Source organism: Schistocerca cancellata, chromosome 4, assembly GCF_023864275.1.
Source record: "Schistocerca cancellata isolate TAMUIC-IGC-003103 chromosome 4, iqSchCanc2.1, whole genome shotgun sequence".
Classification (NCBI taxonomy): Eukaryota; Metazoa; Arthropoda; class Insecta; order Orthoptera; family Acrididae; genus Schistocerca; species Schistocerca cancellata.
This window is the reverse complement of record NC_064629.1, coordinates 556591735-556599090: the sequence shown is the minus strand read 5'-3', so window position 1 is coordinate 556599090 and position 7356 is coordinate 556591735. Positions and strand designations below refer to the sequence as shown.

At 38.6% G+C, this 7356-nt stretch overlaps 1 protein-coding gene across 2 annotated transcripts in view; it reads left to right on the top strand.

Moving 5' to 3' along the window:
* The first annotated feature begins 456 nt into the window (after positions 1-456).
* Positions 457-7356, top strand: part of LOC126183453 (integrator complex subunit 12-like) — a 91919-nt gene continuing 85019 nt past the window's right edge. Inside the window, exon 1 of one of the 2 annotated variants that reach the window (XM_049925449.1) lies at positions 457-728. The gene's annotated coding sequence lies outside the window, so the exon portion shown is untranslated. Of the gene's footprint in view, positions 995-7356 lie in introns of both variants that reach the window. The other variant, XM_049925448.1, reaches the window with a different exon arrangement.

Here is a 7356-nt window from a genome sequence, read left to right as displayed (position 1 = left end):
GAGCCAATAACGATAACTGCCAGAGGAGAATACAGGTCTCTGACAGTTATTTCCATAGTCGCTCGAATTCCTAAGTAACTTTCCTTCTACTACCCGTCCAAGCTAAATTAACACGTAAGGCGGTGGCTTACGGGAACGACCGTACTTGTTAATGCCTGTACTGCAGCTCCTATCAGCCACGGCTCGGACATTAACTTTATTTAATTGTTTATGCTAAAAGTAACGAAGGCCCACGAAATAGTACACAGTTCTTATCAACAGATGGCGCGCAGTCTCACAGTTATTCCCATGGTCTATAGAACGCCTTCCAAATGCGCAGTACGATCTTCGGTCAACAGATGGCGCGAGGCACTGTTGACACTAAACAGTTATTGAAATAACTGCCAGAATCAGAGGAACGGTTATCGCAGTAACCGTTACTTCTCAGTAACCGGTTATTTCTATCAGTTACGTTATTTTTTGCCACTTCCTCTAGTATGGTTTAAGCGCATCGTGTGATAAGGGCTCAGGGCTGTAGTTCAAAACACACATCAGATAGAACTGCTGCAATGTAGTGTCTGAATAATAAGCTTAGCACATTTCTAGAACAATGGGGCAACGTGTGAACACGAGAGCGCAGATGTATACATTGCACTCATTCCACAAGTTTTGAGTGTGTGTTTTCGTTTATATGGGCCTGCGCTCCCGTGGTCGGTGCTAGCGCAAGAGGAAAGAGACATCGTGTGGAAGTACGTTTACAGAGCTATATGAAAATTTAATTAATGTCATTGAAATGCAGTGAATGAAGATACAGTACCAAGAAATCATATAAGCGAAATCCAAGTAAGAAATGCTGAACTTGCAATATGAATGATGATTCTAACCTTCATGATTATACCATTCAAGATTTCGTTATCTCTGTCAACATCGGTAATGTGGTTCATCTTCAGTGATATCACTCCGTGTCGCTGCTGAGAGAAATCTGATTCGAGTGGATAGTAGTTAACATGTCTAAGTAAGTGCAGCTTTAGTTATTACAAAAAAAGTATTTTGATAGTGCAGTGTTGGAAGTACTAGTTTTGTCGTGATCTTGCATGAAAAATACTTTCACCTGTAGGTGAAAATGTCGAAAGAGTTTGTCTTTGTGGATATGCTATGTGGATCATTATTTAAGTAATATCTGTGCCACCGCTTGTTTACGACAGTTGAAAGCGTTTTAGCTATATCTGGTGCAAGTCAGATTCGTCAGATTCGTTTGAAAATGAAGCGCCGCATGTATCATCAATGTATGCAACTTTATTCCGAGTTGATGGAATATGTCAGTTACCCTCGAGCGACAATGTCGCACATGAATGCAGGTAATGTTGTTTTGGTTTAGTGGAAAAATTTCCTTGGCTTGTTGTTGATTGTTTTGGTGCTCCAATTATCGTGTTCGGGATGTGTTGCAGTGACACGGGCTACGTGGTGAGATGACTTACATTTACTCTGTATTTATTTACGTTTAAATAGTGACACTCTCGCAGATACAAATATCATCTGTTTAGACTTTCCTCTCTGGAGATAGTTTCATAATGGTTACGATTATGTTTTATCACTATTTATTGGCAGTAGACATACAGTGTAATCATACCAATCTATGCAGGTCGTTGGCTTTGATACGTACCGTCGTGTCGGGGCCGTTTTGTATTTAAAACTCGCCAATCTTCGTGCCACTTTTGAGATCTTACCAAGACATAACTGAACATTTATGCAGTTTTTTTTTCTTTTCAGACTGTATTCTATTATAAATACCTGCACGATCTGCTAAAAGACCTGTGTTATTATTAATACTGTCTGCTGGTCGTTAGTGTATTGTATAAACACAAAGGGTCCCCACACACTTCCCACTGGCACACCTGAAGTTACTTCAACATCTGTCAATGACAAAAAATGTAGTATCGTAGGATTGCAATATTAATGAGTCACTGTTGGAATCAGCCAACTCATAAAAATACCTGGCTGTAACACATTGTAGGAATATGAAACGAAAGCACTACAGAAGCGACCGATTCCATCCGTCTGTTTTGACACGTGACGTCATCAATATGGCGGAAACGGCTAGTTTCAGCGTATACAATATGGCGACATCCACACCGCGGCCTACGAGAAATACAGGCATCGGAGTGTACGTCGCGAAGGTAGGCCTGAGATAGCTCGCTCAGCCCAGCAAACTGTTTTTCTACGCCTGTTAACGCGTAACCAGGTGTGTAGGTGTACAGAGGAGAACTGCATCTTCTACTGAAATCAGTTATTGTGGAGTCTTACTGTTATTAGTCCTACAATGATCGGAAGTCCATAGGCCTACTTATAATTTGTTGCCACTAACTGGGGTACAATAAAATTAAAATCGTGCCAGAATGATTATCAGCAAAATAAGGCACCTCTTCGTGTATGAAATGAGAACCGTTAAGCAGTGGAGACAAAATGCTATAAACAGGTCGTTATACCATTTGTATCGAGTACTGATACTAAATTAAATTTTGTTGTAGTACTGTTAGTCAGTAAGGCTTCGCAATAACAGATTCCAGTAGAAGATGCAATTGCACATAAGTATGTGCACATCTAGCTTCGTGGTAACAGGTTTAGAAAAGCATTTTTGTCAGCTGAGCAAGGGAGCGAGTTCAGTCCTACGTTCGTGACGTACACTCTGTGGCCTGTCTTTCATGTGGGCCTTCATCCACACACCAACTCCCACTAACAAAAATAGAAATAACACGGTAACATCTCAATCCAAAAATAAAGCAAAACTAACAGGGCTCGTGCGGAAAATTGAGGTTTAGGCTGGGGACAGGCAAAATGTAAAATATCACACCATCCTAAAAGTAATAACATAAAAAAAATTTAAATTAAAACATTCCACCACACCAACAAAATCACAGGACTCAGACATTTTCCTTGACCTACACTGAGTACCAGCATTTCATTGCTGAAATGCGAGGTTGTTGACTGTTGGCTGCATCCTGGGTGGGGTGAGTGCAGCAGGAAGCTATCCTTTGCAGAGAGCACCTGAAAGGCTTAGTCTGTAACATTGAAATAGCATACAATACTATTGGACTTGGCATCAGCATCCCAACTATGTCTTCTGCGGAAGGTTGCCAATTTTATTGAAACCTTTCATAGTAGAGCTATCTTTTCCTTACCGAATAGTGCCCCTACACACACACACACACACACACACACACACACACACAACTCTAGAGCAATTTATATGTGAAATGATGTCCTTCAAGGGAGCATTTTGAGCACCACTCTTCACCATTTCTATAAAGAGCATACAGGAACTAGCACATTGAAGAATTCTTTGTTTGCAGTAGATTTTATGATTTACTGCTTCTCAACCCCTTCCCCGTCTTGCATGTGCAACTCAACAATTACAATTGCTTCAAAGACTCTGGGGAATTTTGCATGAAAGACAAATGCAAATTTTGAACAGATGAATAGTATACAGTAATTCTAATCCTGTGCTTCACTCTTATAATGAACTAAAAGTGTGTTTAATGGCACCAATTTCCGATATAATCCAACAGTAAACTTAGTGAGTTTCATATGACAAAAGGGTCAGATAGCTTAAATGCTTGCAGAATGTGAAAGCAATAAAACTTAAAGCCGGAAATACGGAAGCGTCCGATCCAACCCGTCGGCTTTGACGCATGACGTCACAAATATGGCGGAAACGACCATAAACGACAATTCCAATATGGCGGATATAAAAACGTTGCATACGTATCACAAAGACGAAAACACATAGAAAAACAACACACACAAAGGTTTCACAAGAACAATCTGCTAACATTGATAGCAAACAAAGGTAATAATAAACAAGTGGTACTCAAGGCCAGGCAGGGGGGGGATGCGACCCTCCCTGATTGCCCCCCCCCCCCCCCCCCCCCCCGCCAAAAAAAAAACTCCCAACCTAACCTCGTATTCAGGGCTACGCTACAGATCAATGTGTAGGTCAATCAAAAGATAAAAAAAAGAAAAAAACAATATTGATTCATTAGACATAACGAGTAGCGACAAAACATATAGACCATAAAGATTGAACAATCTAATGGCAAACTGATAAAAGCCTCATAGACGACGTTAAAACAAAAAGTACAGTAAAAAGGTAAACTATATATTACAGCCCCTAAAACTCCTCCTAAGGTAACGTCAACGAGGCAACATCTACAAACACGCCACACTCACAAGCCAAACTCCGCGCCGTAATGACGTCACACACCACAACACCCTTACGTCACGGGTCAAAGCCGACGCGTGAGATAGGATGTTTCTGTTGACCCTTAAAGCCTTGAACATTTCAAAGTGTCATAATGGAAAAGTATGGAGTGCAGACAGATCCTCTCTCTTCTAAATTACAGTTGTACCATTCGTGATTGTCTGAACTATACCTCCACCAACAAACTTTCAGAGGTTGTTCAGGAATACCTTTAAAGTATTTTGGTATGAGGGACCCATGGCCTCCTGAGGCTCATTACTGAGTTGTAATGTAATTATGATTTATTGTGTGTGTTACCAGTCGCCCTTGTTTCTGTGAAAATACCTTCACAGTTGTGAACAAGCCTATAATATACAATAGCCAAAACACACAACATAGAGTAATGGAACGATCCTCAGATGCAAAAGTATGCTAATGTAGTTGGCGTCACTTTGGGAACAGCTCAGCATAGCATCATGCTGGACTTGCATTGCATTCAGGGAACCCATATGGGAAGTGCATATTGGCCAACTATTGATCAGTAAACACATCGAAAGTACTGCTGTGTGTCATTGTTTACACACAACTAACACTGCTAGAAAACAAAACCGTAGAAAGAACTGAGCAATGTAGAGCAACAACCTAAGAAGGGCATAACTGTACTCAAAATCAGAAACTGAGAGCAAATGGAGACAAGACACATGGTGTTTACAGCTGACAATTGCCCTGTTGAGCACTATGGTAAAAATACAAAGTTGGTTGGGGGCAAGAAATTAAACTAAATGCAGTAACTTTGTAATGAGCAACCAGGGACAATGGGTTCCTTATACCAAAATACTCAGAAGGTATCCCTGAACAGCCTCTGAAAGTTTGTCAGTGGAGTCCTGATTCACCCTGTATAACTACCGATGGAGGATGCACTATACCCAGTGGGTGTCAGACTGGTAGCTGGTTCTTAAAGAACATGTCTTATCTTCAGCCTGTGGTGAAGCTAATGAACCACCAGATAATATCAAATGATCTAATAGCAGCTCCTAACCATGCAACATGCCCGTTAAAACAGTTGTTCATAATCTTAAGCGTCCAATTACACTGTTTACTCTTCAGTGAAGAGGCAAATGCTGATTGGTACACAAGCAATTGGGGATCCAAACCAAACAACTTCGAGTAAAGAACAACATATTTGAGATATAGTTGCTCACTTAGTGTTGGATATGGCAGATATGGTGGCTGATTAGGAAGCCGAGAATAAATTATAATTTTCATGTGTACTAAAAGTTGAAGATAGAAAATTATATCTGTCACACTACATTAAATTATTTTAAACAAGTTCTGCAACACGATTTAGGTTTGCACAAATGGCTCCAAGCAAGATGACCTAGTTGGTTGTGCCACAGCCTTCCCAGACAACATCCTAATATGAAACTTCCTGGCAGATTGAAACTGTGTGCCGGACCGAGACTCGAACTCGGGACCTTTGCCTTTCGCGGGCAAGTGCTCTACCAACTGAGTGCACACTCTGCTGCAGAGTGAAAATCTCATTCTGGAAACGTCCTAATAATTTGCCTGCTGACAGAAGTCAACATTTTTGATGCCAAGTGATACACAAGCTTGATTGCTTTCAACAGGTAAGATGTGCCCAAACAAAGACTTCCCTAATCTTCTGATTCACAGAGCACAATGCAGACTATGCACAGAATATACGTGGCAGAGAATCACTTGAGGTCTTTCTGCTGTCAGTTATGTCATAGTGAAAAAAGCCTCCAGAATGTGATGTGTGTCATAACTGAGTGCTATTATTTAACTGAATGTTATTTGTGTGCTGACAAGATAATATTAAATTATTTGTCATAAAAGTGTTTCTGTCCAGCTAATCTTCATTTCATGAAACTGTCTTTTATGATTAACATATAATTTTATTGAACTGTGAAGAAATGTGCATGAATGTGTGTGGTGACACACTCTGAGATGCATATTTTTATTACTTGTCGTAATATTATTATGCCATAACCAGAATACAGAACAAATTTTTATGTGGGATTGTCAGTAAAGTGCAACACTCTGCACTGAAAGCATGTTTATTATGTACACCAGTGCACAGCTGTAACAGAACAGAACTCCTGGATGAGAAGTGCTTAAATTTCTACAAATGTTGATTATTTCAGAATATGAAAACATTATATACATAAGAAATTTTGAGAACCTTACACAAATTATAAATACTAAATAACAAACAATTGCTGGTAGTCTGGTTTGAACTTCAAACATGCAGCTCACCAGCCTCACATTGTTACTGTTTAACATCCTTAACTGGAAGAACCTACCAATTTTCAGAGTATTGTGTGTTCTCACTTCAGACAAAAAGTATTGTAATAAATTATGTCTACTCTGTGTTGCAGTGATGTTTAAAATGTTTTATTAGCCAAAGATTTTTTAACTTGGTTGAAACTTTCTTTTATAAATTTAAAATTTAATCACTTAAAATTTCAGGGTGGTCAAAAGTATATTATCAACAACCCTTGAAATTGCAATGGTTTGTTTCAGGTTTTCAGGAAAAAATAAAAACTATTATTTGTTACCGGAACAAATAATAATAATAATAATAATAATAATAATAATAATAATAATAATTAACAAAAAACCTGTGATTTTATTTTTCTACATCATAGGGCATGCTTTGAGGATTATTTTGAGGGAAAAAAATCCTTTCTCTTTGTGGTATTTGATGCAATGCTGAACCATGTTTTTTTTTTTTTTTTTTTTTTTTTTTTTTCCTTTTTCTTTTTTTAACGAAAACGTAAGTGTACATTTTTTCCTGATTTTTGTGGATTTGCTTAAAGGTGTGAGATACTTCTGTGCAGTCCTTGCTGTATAGAGTACATAACCTCCAGATTTCACATTTTTGGGTGGAAATAAAGAAATTGTAATTTATTTTCTAAATGTTAGCAATTGTCATTCTATTCCCTCATATGTTAAAAATGGCAGAACTTCCAAACTTTAAAATGTGATAAAATGGAAACATAGAGATAAATTGCTAAAATTTGATATGGTCAGTTATGTTTATTGGGAAAACAAGTAAGCAAAGTTTCATCTAAGTCTGGGATGATTGGCAAGAAAACACTTTTTTCCTGGTTGAACTG